Source organism: Eschrichtius robustus, chromosome 2 (assembly GCF_028021215.1).
Source record: "Eschrichtius robustus isolate mEscRob2 chromosome 2, mEscRob2.pri, whole genome shotgun sequence".
Lineage (NCBI taxonomy): Eukaryota > Metazoa > Chordata > Mammalia > Artiodactyla > Eschrichtiidae > Eschrichtius > Eschrichtius robustus.
In genome coordinates, this window is record NC_090825.1 from 16,537,987 (window position 1) to 16,558,945 (window position 20,959).

Here is a 20,959-nt window from a genome sequence, read left to right on the forward strand (position 1 = left end):
TATAGAATGGATAAACAACAAGGTCCAGAGAACTATATTCAATATCCTGTGATAAACCATAATAGAAAAGAATATATAAAAAAAAAGAATATATATATGTATAACTGAATCACTTTGTTGTACAGCAGTAATTAACACAACATTGTAAATAAACTATACTTCAATTTAAAAAAAAAAGAAGAAAAAAATTAATTAATTAAACTAAAATACTCCCTTAAAAAAAAAGTTGAGAGTAGCTAACAATAAGTCACTAGCAAAGGGGGCATAAAGATAGATAGATAAGCTAAGACTATGTGTTAGACTATATAATTATTGGATTAGAAGATAAAATTCAAAAAGAATTAAAAGGGGTAGAGAGTAACAAGGTAGGAATGAAGACTTTTGTCTTTAAACTTAGTATCTGCTACCTATGAGGCATCTAAAAGATGTCAAGGGGGCAGCCAACTAAACTAGTATGTAGCTCAGTGGAGAGATCAGGACTAAAGGTATTCGCATAAGAGTCAGCAGGATACTAAGGTAAGTTAAAGCCACGGGGTAATAAACTCATGTTGGAAGAAATTAAAGTAGGTAAGGGTGCAGGGCATAGGGCTCAGTACTGGGCATCAAACGTTGAGAGTTAAAAGTAGAAGATCAATAGCCTGCTTAAAAAATGGGAGAAATATGCAGTGTGATGGTAGTGGTGATAGGGGGCAGGTGGTATACCATAGAAACCTAGAGAATAAAGTATTTTAGGGGGGGAAGAATTACACAACTAATTAAAACAGTATCTTTTAAACAAGACCCAGAGACCATCAGCCTACCTTAACATTGAATTTATGTTAATATATTTATAGAATGAAGTACAGAAATTAGCATGTTAAACATGGATACTACATGCTATATAATGAGCTATATGTTAAAGCCATTACCTTATTTAACTGAATTGTTTCATGATTATTTTCTACTTGAAGATACTAAGACTCACAGCATCTAAATAGCTTGCTTGAGAGATGAGATTTGAAGCCAGTTCTATTTGAGTTCAATGTCTTTCTCTAACACTGGATTTAAATAGACATAGGGTTGAATCACTATGCTTGTCTTTTTGCCATTGGTCCTTGAGATGAGAATTATTTGATATTTCAAAGCTTCAGTTCCCTGGCTGTTGAATGAGTATGATAGTAGTACCTATCCCATAACTTGTAGTTAGTATTATATGAGTCAAGTGAAGATAAAGCATTGAGAACTCTTTCTAACGCATAATAAGCCCTTGAAATGTGCCAGTCAGTAATGTTATAATTTTTTGTTATATAGATATCCCATTTAAGCATTTGACTCATATTTATTTTTATTTCATGTTACTTTTTCTATCCACAAAATTTAAATATAAAGATGAGGAGGGCCTTTTCTTTTTTATATCTAAATACTATCCTAAAATTAAAAAGTAAATGTGTGCACTCTGATACTCAACTACACGTAATGTTTAGGATAAATGTGAGTTTTCTCACATATTACCATTATCTATATTTCTACCAAATTAGAAAAATGAAAGTCATACATATTCAAATGTCTTCTAATAGCTTCAATAAGATAAGGAGCTTATGGTTTAAATGAGTCTGATTCTCCTATCCTTGCAAATGAGGATAAACTCGAGGAACAAACTCTACATAGGTGGGTTTTTCTTTAATGGTAGGAAAATTTTCTTTTGAGATGATTTACGGTAAATAAAAAGTACACAGGGAAATTACAGAAGACTTTCATCATCTATACTGTTATTAGTTTCTCAGACCTATAAAAGGAAAACTAACCCTAAAATTTTCAAGGCATTACTAAATTTTGAGGTATTAATAGAAGGAGATACATTAAATATTTGTTTTTTTGAGGGAGCTTAGAAAGTAAAGGGTTTTACTTTTACGTTCTGAAATCTCAGAGTTCTTATTTGCAATTTGGTGTTCTTATCTCTAGTTATTGCATTTTCCTGTATATGCTATTTGTAGCTTTTAGCAATTAGAGAATTAAGCAGGTAATATGTTTGCATAATAAAATCATTCAAGAGACTGAATATAAGGAAGGGTCTCCTGTAATAAAGTCCCCGTAGATACTCCAGTGAATTCTTGTTGGCAGCTAAAGTATAACTTTGTTGAACCATGGTGAAAACAAAACAACAAAACTGTAAAATGTCCTCCAGAGTATTATTAGATAACTTACTGATATGTTTACATGCGGAATTTACCACATTGTTAATATCAACATAATTGCTATCTTGTGGTCACATAAAAATAAAGCCTTTTTAACTGATATATCTTTACTGGGAATATTTAGAAGGCATTTATATCCATGTTCCAAATAATTAAACGTATATTCTCTAGGTCTAGATTTCTATCCTGGAGACATTTATTATGATGATGATTTTATTATTTGCTCTTATTATAAAAGTTTTACCTCCTCAAGGTATGAAAATAAAGAAATAAAAACAATACAATTGGGTGTAAAGAGAAAAGCAAAAAAAACCAAAACAGAAACAAAGCAAAACAAACAAAAAAAAACCCGCAAAAAACCCTCCTTCTTCACTTGATTCTAAGTTCTACTTTCCATATATAAAAATTAATATCCATACATAGTCCTGAAGATAAATCATAATAATAGCTGTAGCAACAGAGGATAAATGAACGAAGAAAATTAAATTGATATATTTTTACACTGAATCATATTATACTAATGTTTGAAATTGCTTTTGTCCAAATAGTAAATGCATTTGATGTTTTCTATAGTCCTTATGTTATTTTTATTTATTTGTTTTAAATTTTTTTTTTTTCCGGCCACGTCACACAGCATGTGGGAATCTTAGTTCCCTGACTAACCAGAGATAAAACCCAAGCCCCCTGCAGTGGAAGTGCACAGTCTTAACCACTGGACCACCAGGGAAGTCCCCAAAGTTAATTTGAACTACCACAAATCACAAATGTAAGAATGTACATTAATTTAAATACGCCCTATCTTATTGATGAACATACAAATACTGAACCCTTGAAAAGCATACACTCTTTCAAATCAGTAGACAACATTCTTCTTTTCTTCCAAAAGATGTAAAATCTTCAAGAAAAAACAAACAGGCTTTTAGTTTATTATTTGATAGAATAAACTATGTTACATGATTTAAAAAAAAGCAGTCTGTTTCTGCAATGTGTCTTTATTAGCATGGTTTTGCAAATGTAGATAACTAAGCTCATTTAAGATATGGTTAAATAGGAAACAAAGGATTGTCCACACTTTTTCACCTACATCATGTTAACTTTGTAAATTATCAAAATAGAGAGCAAATCTTCATGATTCACCTTGTCCTTAGAGAGACTACCTGGATTAGCCAGTTGGTAGACTTGAAAACCAAGGGCTTTGGAGTCAGAGTAATCTGAGTTTCAGTCTTGGCTCTGCCACTTATCATTAGTAAACTGGGTCAACTAAGCAAGATAAACTTCCACTAGATTCTGAGTTCACATGCTTGAAATGAGTATAATAACAGCATCCAGCATGAATAATACAATTAGTATATGAGATCATATCTCCAAGAGCCTGACATGTATAAATCTCTCAACTGTAATTAGTAATAATATTATTATTGCCAGTAAAATGATGATCATTCTATTGAATTCCTTTGGGGAGAAAAGCCAGTTGTGAAACATTTGCTGCAGGGCTGGACCGTGTGGATTTACATGTCAGCACATACATCCAAATAGGAGGGACATGTGTTCCTAAAGTGCTTTTGTTTCACATCTGCTCTAATAGCTATGTTGAAACTCATATATTTTCTAATTCTCATTATCTGTCTTAGAATTCAACCTTTTGGTTCACACATGTGAGGAGAGAGGGAGAGAGAAGAGGTTTCTGTTGTTTATTTTTATAAGCGCAGTAATCCTATCAGATCACTACCCTTATGACCTCACTTAAACTTAATTACTTCCTTAGAGGACCCAGCTCCTAATCCAGCCTCACTGGCAGTTAGGGCTTCAACATATGAATTCTGGGAAAAACTAACATCATTCCCTGACAACATTTAATCCCTAGAATCTAAATTATATGTAAGGGCTTCCGAAAACTGTAGGAATGAACCTAAGCACTTTCCATGAGTTACATAGAAGGGAATGGAGGCAAGGAACCGAACCGTTGAAGAGAGATTGCAGAAGCAAGTGAAGCCATTAGTAGTGAATCTCAGCCAAAATAAACTTGCGGAGGGTGAGGGTGCACACCCTGGGGTAACACCTTATCTGAAATGGGACCTTGAGTGGCGAAGGAAGGTGTCAGGTTGGTAGAAAAACCCTCTTGGACCCAGTATGGTTCAGCAAAGCAGAGGAAGAAAGACTGTACCCAGAATCCTACAAATAGCAGATATTCCGAAAGTCATCTGTCTCTAGTGAGAGATGAAGTTGAATTGCATGAGCCAACTAATCTTGATAACTGTAGTGCTACCCCTATTAACGTATTAGGCTGTAATGTGGGAAACCTCTTTTTTTTTTTTTTCCAATGAACTCATAAAAAAAAAAAATTGTTATAAAACAATTTATATAACAAATGCTGGAGAGGGTGTGGAGAAAAGGGAACACTCCTACATTGTTGGTGAGAATGTAAGTTGGTGTTCTGAGGTTCCTCAGAAAACTAAAAATAAAATTAACATATAATCCAGCAATCCCACTCCTGGGCATATACCAGGACAAAACCATAATTCAAAAAGATACATGCACCCCTATGTTCATGGCAGCAATATCCACAATAGCCAAAACATAGAAAGAACCTAAATGTCAGATGAATGGATAAAGAAGATGTGGTACATATATACAGTGGAATACTACTCAGCCATAAAAAATAATGAAATAATGCCATTTGCAGCAACATGGATGCAACTAGAGATTATCATACTAAGCAAAGTCAGAAAGAGAAGGACAAATACCATAGGATATCACTTATATCAATATTTAGAAACTAAAATATGGCACAAATGAACCTATCTACAAAACAGAAACAGACTCACAGACAGAGATCAGACTTGTGGTTGACAAGAGGGAGGGAGAGGGATGGACTGGGAGTTTGGGGTTGGTAGATGCAAACTATTACATTTAAACTGGATAAACAACAAGGTCCTACTGTATAGCTGGGAACTATATCCAAACCATAACGTAAAAGAATATTAAAAAAAAGTGTGTATATATATATATATATATATATATATATATGTATAACTGAGTCACTTTGCTGTACAGCATAGATTGGCACAGCATTGTAAATCGACTATACTTCAATTAAAAATAATAAATAAAATAAAATCTAAAACAAACCAAAAAACTGAAAACAAAACAAAGAACAATTTATAAAAACTGAATATGTCTACATGGCCTGAACATAATAAGCAAAGGAGGCAAAGTGCTCAAAAATTCCATCCCCCTAAACTTGGCAAGGGACATAATGGACAATTCTCAGGAAGAAAACATAAGAAAGCTTTCAAATGTGTTAAGACAATCATCAACCTCACTCATAATAAAAGACATGGGAATTAAAACTTTAAAACTACACTGACATCCAATTTCTCACTCAATAGACTGTAAATCAATCAATCAATCCCAAGTTTTGCTAACTCCTTTGGTAAGCCTGTGGGAGGAGGCATGACACATTACTTTACTGACACATTACTTATGGTTATATAAAATTGGCGCATCCCTTTGAGGATAATCATCAGTTTCTACAAAAATTATAAAGCTTATTCTTGACTAATAAATTTACGCTAGTAGTTTGTCCTACAGATTGTTTATTTAAAAGAAGAATAAAATTTAAAATTGAAAAGAAGAATAAAAGGTAGTCAGCAGATTCTTTTCATGCCGTATGAGGAACACCTTGTGTAAGATTTAATCATAGGCCCAGGAAATCATCTATGTAAAACTTATGCAATGTTTAACACCATGTTGAAAGGAAATCTTTTGTTACAGCCAAAGTTTACCTGTTAACATTTACTTGTTAATATCTATCCACAGATGACTAGTTGAAGGGATTATGAGAGGTCCCCCAGCACTAGGTAGCTCCTTCTGTACCGATATGGAGAGATGTCCAAGATACATTGTTAAAGGAGGAAAAGTTTCAGAAGAGTGTATCAAGTGTGCTACTAAATGTTTCTTTGAAAAATGGAACAAAATATGCATGTATATTTACTTCCTCATGCAAATCTTCGAAAAAATATATGATAAATTTATAGTACCTCCTATTTGGAAAAGAGTGGAAATCAGGTGGAATGTACTGGATAGAAAGGACATTTTCTTGTATATATTTTATTTTTCCTTTTTGTATTATTTTAAGCCATATAAATGTATTATCTAGAAAAACTTAACAAATTTTGCAGTAATGAGAATACTTGGTACTGCCCCACTCTTCTGCTCATGTGAGTAAATAATTCTAAGCCAATGACAGCAGATAGAGCATCTGGTGCTGGAGGTAGTATGCAGCTCCCGGCTGTGCTTGATACTCAAAACACAGTATGTTTTCCAGTAGTAATGTTTTAATAATTATTATCCATTTTAGCTGCAACAGATAAAATTGCATGTTGATTTAATGCCACTAAAACAAATAAGAACTCATCAACTAGTATGTAGATTAAGAAGTTGCTATATTTAGGAAGCCAGATTTTAAATGAGAAAAAAAAAAGTCTTTCAACTGATAACTCATCTAAGATATCTTCAAGGTGATTTTTAGACAAAGAGAAGGATTTAGGGGTAATGGTGGAGAAGGCAAAGTTATTCTTTTCTTTATTGAGAGGAATTGCATTTGCTTAGGTAAGGCCAAAAGAATCACAGCAAAAGACTTTCTAATTGTCTGAAGCTTTCACTTGGTTTCAATAAACATGCTAAATGAATTAATGACATTTACTTGAGTCAGTGTGGTTGTCTTAGAATTTTGGTATTTACTTAAATTGTGCTCCATACACAAGCAACATTGGCTTCAACTAGGAGCTGATTAGACATGAAAATTCCCAAGCCCCCTTCCCCACATCTAGTAAGTTTCTCAAGACGGGGCCAGGTGTCTGTGTTTCAACAAGTGATTCTGATCCTCACTAATGTTTAAGAAGTACTGCCCCCAAATATTATGCATCTGAAATGACAGTGTATCCTGTCTCCCATGTTTGAAAAAATCATGAGCAACCTTCCTGTAAGAAAATAAAAGAACGGGCACACGTGTAAATACGCACTGTCATTTCTAACGATGGTAGACTGCACATCTTTCCAACACTAAATACCTGTGAATTATATTGGATTCAAAATCGGGGTGATGGATACAAAGCCTATTAAAGGACCACTGTTACAGGCTGAATTTTATCCCTGTGAAATTCATATGTTAAAGTCCCAACCCCCAGTACCTCAGAATGTAACTTTATTTGGTGACAAGTTCTTTCAAGAGATGATTAGGTTAAAAAGAGGTTGTGAGAGTGGGCCCCAATTCAATATGACTGGTGTCCTTTTAAAAGAAGGAAATTTGTTTTTCCCTGTGAAGAGGCAGCGAGAGGGTGGCCAGCTGCTCCTACCAGAGCCTTGACTTGGACTGCCAGCCTCCAGAAATGTGAGAAAATAAATTCCTGTTGTTTAAGCTACCCAGCTTGAGGTATTCTGTTATGGCAGCCCTAGAAAACTAATACAGCTACTAACTCAATTTTTTTTTTCTTCTAAAAGTAGCAAAATAATTAGTCCCAGATGAGAAGCTAGAGTTAAAGTTTGATTGACTTATCAAAATTAATTGATCCTGTTTTAAATTACATTAAATCTAACCATTATTGTTACCAAACTGGAGGGGGCAGAAAAGAAAACAAACAAAAAAAGCCTATTAACAGATCTCTCATTTTTCTTGTCTCTAAAATGAAATTACTAAGGACAAACTTTGCAAACATTAAAACACCAAATTAAAAACAATTTAATCTCATATGCAATACACTACATTCAAATTAGCAATGTATTTAACAAAATGTCACATGTTTAGAAATTTCACCTCAAACCAAACTCCAACTTAAGACTCTAAACTGGCTAAAAGCAAAAGATTGTTGCAATATCACGGAGTGAGAAAAAAGCCCTTGTTTGTTTGACATTCTTATGGATAAATGTGCTCAGTTAGGTGTCTCTCATATTTCACTTCTTACTGGAACTTTATAATAATCTGTGAGAATCCATTCAAAAATTTTAAATGACTCTAACCATTAGCAATTTAAAGTTTCCTGCCTGGGTTCAAGAATCTCTACACTACAACCCACCAAAGAATAGCTTTATTTTCTAATATTTCTCAACCAGATCCTTTGCTTTGCTTGTTCCATTGCATGCAATATTGCTAAGGCAAGTTTTGATCACCTCGACTATCACATATTTGCCCATGTGGTTTCCTCATCTTCTGTTCCTTGTACATATCCAAGTCCTTCAAAGATTATCCCAAGTCCCATCACATCAAATTGCCTCCATGTTTATTTCTCACTGGCATCTTTTTCTTTCTAACTTTTATAGCACTTTTAGGCAATTTTCACATATTTGCAGATAATTTTATTCTACTTTGTATCATTTGCTTTTCAAAAAACATATCATTTTTCTATTGGTCTGACTTGTTCCTCTCATTACATAGCATGTTTTAAAGTATATAGTATATTTTATGCTTCAAGGTTATGTTCCTCATTTTCCAAGTAGGAAAAGTTTTCAAAGACTTAGACAAATATTTGAATATTAGTGTTATTTGAGCTTAAGTCATCCAAAAAAAGCTCATTGTAATTTAGGAAGAAATTAGCTTATTTATAAAGATGATTGCCACTTAACATGATCCATGTGGACATAGATGCTGTTGAATAATCAGTATCGACGTTACAAAAGAACAAACAGCTTTATTTGGGGTCTTAGGAACTGCAATTCGGGAGACACAGACTCAGATAAAAACAAGTGATTTGGGAAAGAGAAAGAGTCAGGGGCTTATAAAGGCAAAAGCCAAAAGGTTGTTAAAAGTTGTCTTGCAAGAATTAGGACTGGCTCTGATGCAAAGAAAGAAATATTTGTCCTTAAAGGATACGCTGTCATGAGTTATTTAGGGTAAGAGCCCTATAAGTACCTTGATTTTCTAGAATATTGCACAGATGTTCTGGATGCCTATGTTAAGATAATAAGCAGTCAAAAGTACAGACTCCATCCAGGCTGAAATGTTCACGAGTCCTACTTCCTCGATGGCCTCTTGGCTGCATTTTAGAGAACGCTCGTAGCAACACTGACTCCATTTTGCTTTTTCTTTCACAATACAGAGAAGAAAGTGTTTACATATGCATAACTCACAATACACTCTAAACAGCTTCTAACAACCTTACTATAATATGATTTAAAAAAAATATTTCCTAAAGTATTTGCTTCTTTCTTCTTAGCTCATTTTTTTTTTTTTTTTTTTTTTAATACCTGTCAGGTTGGCTAGTAGGTCTGGATGAAAACCAAAAGCTGGTTCCATCTGAAATCAGGGCTAAGACTTTATTCTAATTTACATCAATGTGTGGGTAGAAAGAACCAATTATAAAAAAAATTATTTCATCATATCAAAAAGAAACATATACTATCCTATAGAATGTAATTAAATCTTTGCAAAGAGAGAACCTAGATTCTTAGCAACTGAGGCTCTCAGTGCCTCATACATTTGTTGATAAATTTGTAAGTAGTAGTAATTGCCTCCCATTGGACAGAGATATTTATAGGCATAAATTAACTGTTGAGCTTAAATTTCCCTTTTGACATTAATCTAGGTGCTGTAGGAGGTGAGCATGCTTGTTGTAGAGAATCCGAGGGAAGACAATCAGGGTCGGGACCAGCATGGCCTCATGGCCCTGAGCCTTGTTTCCAGGTGTTTCCAGGAGCAGGAAGGTGGCTGATGAGTAAGGAGATAAAGGTGGTGAGGTGAGGAAGGGGTAGATCCTGTCAGGATCCCAGTAAGAACTTTGCTTTGAATCTGAGTGGAGTGTGCTTAAAGCACAGGAAGGACACGATTTGCTTTTCCTCAGGAAAGTTGTGGCCGCTCTGTAGAGAACAGACTATAGAGGGACAGAGGCAGAAATCTGGGGACCAGAGGCCAGGGGAGAGATGAGAGCACCTTGGACTTGAGAGAGTGAGAAGGGGTCAGTTTTTGGATATATTTTGAAGGTCAAGCCAAGAGAATTCGTTGATAATTAAAATGTGGAGAGTAAAGAAAAAAAAAAGAGGTAACTCTAAGATGACTCCAATACCTTTGAGCTGAACAACCAGAAAAGTCACGTTCTCATTTACAAAATGTTTCCATTTACTGTAAAATTTCTAAGGATGCAGGGTTTTTTAATGGTGTATAGGAGAAAATATTAAGAGGACAGTTTTCTGCACCTTAAAATTGTGGTGCCTATTTGATCGGCTCTTGGAAATGATGAATGAGCAGAAAGATATTCAAGCTAAGAGTTCAGAAAGATTTCCAGGCTGTGAGTTATCAGAATAAAGACAATATTTGAATCTTTGAAGCCGGACAATATCATCTGTGGAACAAGTATAGATAGGAACGAATCAAAGAAACTAGCCCTTGGATCCCTAATATTTAGATGAATAGGAAATGCAGCAGTACCATCAAAGAAGCTTGAGGAAGAGAAACTGGCGAGGTAAGAAAAAACTTGTAGAATATGGTGGCCTAGAGGCCCCAAGAAGAGCATGCCCCACAGAGGAGGCGAGCAGTCACTCTTTCAAATGCTGATATTAATCTGATGACCTAAGACTTAATTATTACTATATATTTAAAATGAAATAAATAACAGAATCATTCAAAATAATCAGATGTTTAAAACAGATATTTTCCTAGGTGCTAAGAAAAGGGGTTCTGCCAGGTGTCACAAAATTCTTTTGTTCTATATTGTATTATCTCAAATATACTACTTTATGCCCATAAAAGAGGAAAACCGTGAAATAAATTTAAATTTTACTTATTCGTATTTTATGGAAAGCCAAGCAAAATTTCAACATAAAATGCTTCTCTGTCCTTTGGTCTCCTCTCTCCCCTCTACTGTGCGTTGTGTGTGTGCATTCTGCATCGACCAAAGCTCCCACGTCAGCAGGAATACCTGCTCAACCGTAGAGAGCAACATTCTCGTAGCACCAACAAGACAACTCCTTAAAGATAGCGCTCCTTCTTCATCTTGTAAGGGGCTACCACGATGCTGCTTAGAGCTGGATTATGTAAACTGTCAATAGTATATCATTTGATGTATAGCCGTGTGTCTCAAAAAAAACGTATGTAACTGTGCCTTGACGTCTAATGGGTGGAACAATTCTCGGAGCTTTCTGAGATGCTCTTGCCAGGCTATCATCCTCAAATCCCTGGCTTGTTCTGAACTGTCCGTGGTCCCCAAATAATTTCTCTTTTTAAGAGGACTTCTCCATTTAATACATTAGAATCTGCTTTGTGCCTGTGTGTTCCTCATCTCAACACCACATCCCAACTTTACTCTCTCAACTCACATTATTTAACAGCCTCTTGGGTGCACGGTACTTTAGCACTGCAGGCAGAGTGGTGTAAGTGGAACAAAATCCCAAAGGTGACAGAACTGGACTAGAATCTGAGCCCTGCCACTTAACAGATGTGACTTTAAGAAACTTAAACCGGGCTTCCCTGGTGGCGCGGTGGTTGAGAATCTGCCTGCTAATGCAGGGGACACGGGTTCGAGCCCTGGTCTGGGAGGATCCCACATGCCGCGGAGCAAGTGGGCCCGTGAGCCACAACTACTGAGCCTGCGTGTCTGGAGCCTGTGCTCCGCAACAAGAGAGGCCGCGATAGCGAGAGGCCCGCGCACCGCGATGAAGAGTGGCCCCCGCTCGCCGCAACTAGGGAAAGCCCTCGTGCAGAAACAAAGACCCAACACAGCCAAAAATAAATTAATTAATAAAAAAAAAAAAATACTATACATTCAATGCTCATTTCTTAAAAAAAAAAAAAAAAAAAAAAGAGTGGCCCGCACTTGCCGCAACTAGAGAAGGCCCTCGCACAGAAACGAAGACCCAACACAGCCATAGATAAATAAATAAACCCAAAGTTTAAAAAAAAAAAATAAACTTAAACCTATTTGTATCAGTTTTCCTAATGCAGGATCTGGTACATAATTTCAGGGCCCAGTGTAAAATGAAAATGGAGCCAGTGAGTATTTTAAAATGTACCTGCAACTTTTGTTTTTATTCAGGTATGGTTGAAGGCAACAGATCAGGAGATGACTGCCATTGAAAAGACAGTTTATTACCCACAGTACTTAAGAGTGGGAAAAATGTGCCACACCACGACACAAAGGACAACACGAGAGAAGACAGAGGCTGGGGGGTGAGAGAGTGCAAGGCAGACAGCGAGCCAGGGGAACTGCCAGAAAGGCTTGATGGTGGGTTTCTAGGGAAATAATGGGTGCGGCAGGGTAAGTAAGCTGAATAATTTTGCCTTGAAAGAATTCAGTAGGCTCCCAGTTGTAGGAGGATTCTCCCTGGGGTGATCTGGGCGGGAGAATCAATACGATCCTGCAGCAGAAGAGCTAGATCAGGCTCGTGGGGGAGGTGTGAACTTGGCACTGGTATACTTTGCATATGACAAGCAGAGAGCCCTTTGCTTTCTCTAAGAATGCACTAGCCTTGAGAGAAGCGTCCCTTTTTCAGTCAGCAAGGTCCCAGTTGTCAAAACGTCAGATGTAGAAACTAGAAAACAGTTCTAGAAACTAGGAACTAGTTAAGACAGTGGGCAGGCCAATCTCTGTTCCCACACCCACAACCCACTGCAGATGGTAAATCTCAAAGGATTGCCTTCGCTTCCAAACTGAGGTACGCTTGCCTGGCTTGGAGGTGTTCAGGAGATCTGAGTCTCCTGCCAAACGTCCCATCCACGGCTCTGCCCTGGGGAAAGGAAGGCCGCTGCCTTGTCTCCCCCTCGCCAAGAGGCGTGCAGTGGGCCCGACCCTGAACCTCCCTGGGGCCGGGCCCAGGCTCCCACTGGGACAGAGGGCAATGACAGGGTCCCCCCTCCTCCACCTGCCCACTCAACTGGGTCACTGTCCCAGGAAGAGGCAGCAGGAGTCTCAGGATGGGAAGGAGGGGCACGCAGCCTGGTGGAGCTCAGGGTACCAGAGGCAAGGGAGTGGGCAACCACCAACAAAGTGGCCAAAAACATAGGGACACTTTGGGACGTGGGATCCGGAGTGAAGTGATACTCCAAGTCCCAGTGGGTGTTCCACTGGCCCATCTGACTTCACTTAGAAAACACAGACTCAAAGGTAACATTCATCAGAAGTTCACGGAGCATTAATCCCCCAGTGCAGGGCCCTTCTGAGCACAGGGCCCTGTGTGCCTGCCCTGGTTTCACACTCATGAAATCAGCTCTGGATCCAGGAGACAAGTTTTATGTCATATTTCACGTCCTCTGGACCTAACTATTCTGACTTTTGTGTGGCAACCAGCTGTGCTCAAACTTAACCTAAGCAGGGCCTTGCTTAAATGCTCAGCATGCATCCCATTTTCTGTCCCAGGAATTCTTGCTACTCTTGCACACAGACACTATGGAAACCAACTCAGCTATTCTGGCATGCACAAACTTTGAAGTGCAAGGGAGTGTACAATCAAAGAGGAAATGGTAACTGATGGGCAAATATTCCCATCTTTGGGCCCCTGGGCAGATAAGTCTGAAGCACTTTCTCCACAATCCCTCAGAACCCAGCTGCATCAAGCCCCAGCTGCAAACAATGACCAACTCCAGAGGACAAGCTGTGATTGGCCTTCCTTTCTGCTCTGGGTCATATGTCTGACTGGTCACATGTGTTCCTTAGGATGGCATCTCAAAATAAACCATCTGCTAATAAGCCCTTGAATAAAGACACACTTTTTGCAAGAACTCTTATAAGTATATTAGTTATTTTGCAGGATACATGAGATAATATATGTAAAATACCAAATACAGGACGTGGCCAATTACAGCTACTTAGTGTCTTTGAGTTCCTGATCCTTTCTCTCTCAACTTGAAACTGCTTGATGTATAATCTACAGCCAGATGTATAAAATATAGCTTTTGTTACTTCAACAAAAACAAAAACTCAATCTCTATTTCAAGACTGAATTTAGTCAAATCCTAGGAAATTCTGTCTATGCAAATCAAAATAGTCTTTTCTGGATTTCTGGATTTTACCCTTCTCAAGGTGACAGATGGGGTTGGTGGAGGAGGACCTAGTGTCAGGTAGAGGCAATCATCCCAGCTTGTTCCAAAGGAGAATCCTGCGGTCTCAGTGGGTCTCTGGCTCTCTCTCCTAGAGGATCTCCCCATGTCCTCAATGTCTCTCCATGCTCATCAATATCTCTGGGCTGCCACTTTTCTTCTTTCAAGGATATGGGGAATTTGGTTCATTTTGACATCACTCAAGGGCTGCAGGAGATGGGGGAGAGCAGGCTTGACTCCCATCCTTTTTGCTGTTTATGCAATGTTGCCATTTATATTCTGTTGTCACTAAGGCATGTTGGTATTTAAGGGACAGAACTTATTTCCCCAGGATCCAACTAGGAAACAGGTTAGGTCCCTTCTGCCTTTGAATCAACAAATGTGTCCACCTCTTTCAGCTACCTCTTTCCTAGACAATGTTCAGGGATAACAGGGATCATGATAATTTTTCAGAGACCCCGCCAGTTTCCAACCTAATGCTTCTTTGTTTGCTTTTCTCCTCTCCACAGCCAGAGGCATCTTTGACAAATCTGGTTATGTGGGGAAAACAAAACCAAACCCTTTTTACTGTTTAAGGCATAAACTTATGGATTAGAGTTCTCCAGTTTTGCTCTCGAAAACAAAACCAAGTCTCTTAAAACGCAGAAAGCATTTTCTCTCCACAAAACTAACTATGCCTTGAGGCGTTTCTACAATAAAACTCTGAGAGCAATCAGCCCGGAATGGGGATTGTGCATGAAGAACACATAATCAGTATAATTGAATTATTATCCTGTCAAGAAGGAAACGTGTCCTTACGAACCCCAGCATCGAGGGAAACCCGACAGGCACTTAGTGACTGCTCAATTCAGCCTGGATGCAGAGGAAAGGCAGTCTTGTCATTGAGGGCGCCAGGAGGGGAAGGGGCACAGAAGCAGCAGGGCACTCAACTAAGTTTTGTCCAATAATGAAGAAAAGGAGGAGAGCATGGCGGGTGCAAAGTCAAGATCAATAAAACACAAGAGTGCGGAGAACCTATCTGGTATCAAGTAATCAGAGCAGCATTTAAGATGCCAGGGGAAAGGTGCAGGAAAGAACCTATTATTTTTGGTGCCAGATTTCTCAATAAGGTAGCCACATCCCAGTTTGCCTTGGAAGGTCTCATTTTATCCCTATCGTCCTGACATGACTATTAGTGTCTACACTTTTCATACTTAAAGGTGTCTAGGTTTGGGTAATAAATTAGAGTCTTTCTACTCTGTAGGCAATCCAAGCAAGTACTTAGCACATAAAACGTACACTCTTAGCCAACCCTCAACCATCCCTTCAAAGAAAACATTTCCATGATATGAGTTAATAATTCTTAAGGTACATTGAAATAGATATCATAGAAAAAATCAGATTCTTATTTTACTCCATGTTGCTCGACGGTTTTATTTTTTTAATAATAATATGTGGGACTAGTTAGGAGGACCTAAATAATCTCCTCTTCTGACCCTTCCAGGAATACATGTAACACAAAATTTTGTTGAATTGAATGGAATTAAATATACAGATATAAGATAGTAATTAGAAAGTAACTTACAATGAAGTGAGAAAAAAAAGATTGAATATCTATATAAATATCTATTTATTCATCCATCTTTTTCCAACTTTTGGATGTTTCATGAAAAATGTGGCATTTGCTATGTACCTAAAAGACATTGTGTAAATCAAAAGCTTGGAATACAGGCTATTCCGTAAGGACTTACTTTCTGATTTTATTAATAGCATATTACTCTATCAATGTGATTTACTTAGAAAGGGTCTTATATACAAGACACTAAATGTGAGATAGATATATATATATATATATATATATAAATGACATAGCTAACATATATTTACTGATTATAAAATAATCACTTTATCTAAATACATATTTAGAGCTGTGCTATATTATTTTAATTATTTTATAGATAAATTACTACATTTCAAGTATGTATTGAAGGAACAAAAATTAATGATAGATGATTTTCCACAAATTTTCCTCCATCTCTTTCCCTAAATTTAACACCATCTCCTATCTCTGGGTAGACAGACCCAGCTCGTAGGTTTTATTTATGATTACTTGGACACTGACCCAAGTGGAGAGAACTAGAGAAGCCAGGATGATTAATATTTTAAAAAGCAGAGAATCACCACTCAGAGATATATTATAAAAATCTCTCATAATCCAGGCCCTCAGACATGCATACTAGATCACACAGACACACACACACAGACACACACAGACACACACACACACACACACACAAAACTGACTTTACTGTATTTTGTTCTGGGGTTGCCACTTACTTAAATCAATGCACATTGATTTACAAACAAATTGTAGTGTGGTGTCAGGCAGAAACCCATCACCTCATGAAAACCATGCCTGTCACATGACTAGAGACCACCGTATCTCTAGAGTCCTCTGATGGAAATGGACTGAACCAGAACAAAGTGAGGAGTGTCCTCCAACACAAATATCTGCCCATTTCCATAAAATGAACCTACCTCCATCGCCATTGCTCCCCAATACCCAATCTTGGAGGCCAGAGTCTAGAAAAGGGGATAAATGACTGCACCGCATCCCTTTCAATCAAAGAATGAGGGTTCCAGCTACTGCTGGCACTGCAGGCATGGAGAATACAGGAGGGGAAAGAGAAGAAATAAGAGGGGCAAGAGTGGAGTAAAGATAGAAATGGATGAAATTGGATTTTAAGTTTAATATTTTCTACCAGACTTAAAAAAAAAAAAAGTTTTTGTAACTGTAAGTGGCCAGAAAAATTCTAAAATATGACCGACACATCATTAAGGGACAACAAAGTTAGAAATGGCAAAGTGGTTGTGAGGCAGTATATGGAGAAAGTAAAACAAACATTTTTTAAAAACGATTTTTGTTTAGTTTATTTAACTATGTAATTTACACGTTGGTATGCATTCTTAAGCACTTTTCGAAAATAAACAGGAAATTAATTTGTTAACTAAGCACAGGCATTAAAACTTAGTAGTGTCACCCTATTTTTAAGGAGTAAACACATTAAGCAACATGCCAGTTTTCAAAAAATAATCTGAGTTGTTGGAATAAGAAGTTACGTGGGGCTTCCCTGGTGGCGCAGTGGTTGAGAATCTGCCTGCCAATGCAGGGGACACGGGTTCGAGCCCTGGTCTGGGAAGATCCCACGTGCCGCGGAGCAACTGGGCCCGTGAGTCACAACTACTGAGCCTGCGCGTCCGGAGCCTGTGCCCCGCAACAAGAGAGGCCACGATAGTGAAAGGCCCGCGCACCGCGACGAAGAGTGGCCCCCGCTCGCCACAACTAGAGAAAGCCCTTGCACAGAAACGAAGACCCAACACAGCCATAAATAAATACATAAATAAAATTAAAAAGAAGCCTGAATTCTAAAAAAAAAAAAAAAGTTATGTGTTGGGTCCCTTTCTCTTTCATTAATACTCTACTCAATACAGTTGTGATAGGCCATATCCCAGACTCCTTAGTGTTAATTTCATTCTACATACTCTGGAGGATCAAGGGCTGATTATGAGCATCTTGTAATTTCACCTGTTAGGATGATCCACCCAAATGAATACTATAGGCATCTTTTGATTATAAGTACAATGTACAAAGAGTTGCTTTTCATTTTCTCTACCAAAAAACTAACAATGTTTCTTTGTAACATATTTATTTTCTCTGATTTTAATGAAAAATAACTCTATCCAGAATTGCCAAAGTAAAACTTTCAATCTCACTTTATGTCTTTCTGTCCTTAGAGGAGGCTGTGAGGATTAAACAAAATAATCCATTTTATAAACTACAAAAGTAGTTTACACATACATATATGACATTAGTAGCTTCACTAAATCTGTTATTAGTCAAAACTATAATTACATTATCCAGACTAAGGTGTTTGGAATTGCTGATGGGAAGTTCCATTTAAATCCACATTTCTAGATAACTCTGTTATACAATCTCCTCAATTTTTAATGAGCAAATAAATCTCTGGCCACTTTTCATACCGGTTGACATGGTTCCTGTAAGATTTGCTAAACATATATTGCCATTTCAGAGTTATAATAATTGTTAATGTTATTTCCATTAAATTTTTCATGGGGGAAAGTCCTTCTTCAGATTTTAAGCGGCACACAAAATATTTTAATATTAAACTCTAGTATTCTAAATAAAAGTTTACAGGTTCGTACAAGCCTTTGAGAAATCAATTGAAATATCAATACTAGTAACATAAAAATACGTCCTGTCTGTACAAGCACGTGAAATCTTAAGTAGGTAAGAGGATAACCACGACACACCATGCCCTAACTCTGAGTTGGTTTCATAATTCTGCGAGGAATGTCAACGTCATTTTAGTCCCTTAGAGATCCTGTAGCTCTTGTCAAAAAAGCCAGTGAACTTCACTGTCCAAATAAATGTTATTAGTGGTAGATGGGGAATACACTTTGTTGCTTTAAACGTGGTCTATTCTGTGCTATTCTGATGTAATTTGAGGAGAAAAGAGGTTTTTCTAGATATTCCAAAATCAGAGGTTGATATTTTTTTTAATCCATAATATATTTTTTCATGAGTGTCTTTACCATCTCCTTTTGATAATATAAGATTTGCAGCCAGGGTTCATTTTGATTTTCTTATGTGATATTCTGTTAGCGCAGCTTTGGAGTATTCCAGTGTTATAAGATTCTAAGACTTCCTCAAATGTTTGTACAGAATAACATTTCTTTGATTAGAGCTATATCTTCCCCTGGGCAAGTTTATGTTTTCGTTGTGCTAGAAGTCCAGGCACTCATGAAAACCATCACTTTTACTTCAACTTTAATGACTCATAACGCTTAAATGCCCAGGCAGATACAGTAAAACAAGTACGCGATGTGAATACAGACTGCGGAAAGCTGGATGTGGCCTAGTCCAAGGGTTCAGTCCATTCTGCTCTGCCAAGTGTGGAAATGATGCTAGCCCAGAAATATACATCCATGGGCCAGATTTACTCTGATGGAATTACCATAAGTTTGTCATCAACATTATACATTTTAGTCAGCTTTCCTTTGTATGCTTCTTTCACACAGCACTACCTTTCATATTTTGGGCTCATTATTCTTCTTCTTCTTATAATTATCCTCTTCCCTGTCATCATTTTCTTTAGCTGACATTTATTGATCACTATATTATATGCAGGGCACCAAACACTAGGCATGAATTATTTTTTCTTATCTTTATAACAATCTTGTGAAATGAATACTAATATATCATCCACAGACTTGGCAGCGTTAAATAACTTACCAAAGCTCTGTAATTTGTGAGTGGAAGATCTGTCATTCTGTCCCAGGATCACATGGCTCCAAAAGTCAAAATTCAGGTTCCTAAACTTTTTTTTTTAATTCAACATTGGTGAAAAATGTATCATGCGTGTAACCTCAGAACCTAAAGTGCTGCTTGGTATACAAGCAGCTCCCAGTAAATATTAAAATAGCAAATCGAGATCTGGTCCCACGCCTATTTTAGCTTAGCACTTCTGTAGTTCAATTCATGTAATACTCTAAAGTTTATTTCCTATCTGTTCATAAACTTATCATATTTTTTATGTCTATAAACCTCTATTCCTGACCTCTTCAGTTTCTCACCGAAGACAGTATAACACAAGGAAAGGAAACAGAGCATAACAATTGAATGTCGACTCCAGAGAAGAGAAATTTGGATTCCAAACACGTTTCTAGGACGTAATATATTCCTAAGCATGGATATGTTTTGTAATCTCTTTACATTTACAACATGAAAAGCTACTATACTGGGTTTTTGTAAAAGTAAAAGGAGATAGGGCATGTTACAGAAATTTTGCCTCCACTTAGAAACTGGTGAGCTAAGTCCTTAATGGAAATTATCTCATATTTTTGTAGAGTGTATGTGAGTAATTCATTACTTATTTGATTCCCACCCTGTACCATACAGTGCTTAAATGTCTTATTCAAATATAAATAAAACAGTATGTTATAGCTGATTAAGAGCCTCTACTGAGATTCTATTGGCAGGGGAAGTCAGTCTTCACCTGTATTAAAACATTCAGGTAGAGCTCAGAAGCTCCCTGCGGCAGACAGGCCCTAAGGTGACCCCTCTGGGTCATGCACTTGTATCATCTTCCTCCCTTGAATACAGGCACAATCTGTGACTTGCTTCTAGTCAATAAATGATGACAAATGTTCATTTACGTAGTAAAAGTTAAAGGATTTTTCAAGTTTAACTGAGGTACCTAATCAGTTGTTGAGGTAATCAAAGATATAAGAACATAAAAGAAAGAATTGGATAGATGTGAATGAAGTAAAATTTCATTAAAGGACAAAGTTTTCAGAAAAAAAAAACACGTATAAAACATGAAGGGGGCATCTGTCTTGGGGACTTAAGGTGAGGACTAACTTTTATGTTTCTGGAGAGAAGTGGTCTTTCTGGTTATGGACCACAGCTGATTTTGATTATCAATCCAGGCACGATGTCACTCCATGGGAATTTGGGGGAAAAGCCCATGTGTATAGATGAAAAGGACTTTAACTTTGGAATTCAGGCAGTAATCTTATTAAAGACAAACAAACAAACCAACAAAAACCTAAGCATGGCTCAGAGGGAAGGAAAACCTTTCCCCTTACCTTAAAGTACCATCATTGTCCTGATCTATGTAAATCATTGAAAGTCTACACTGGGACTGAATAAGTGATAGTTCATCAGTGGTGGCAACAGTAAACAATTAAAGCACTAACAGTT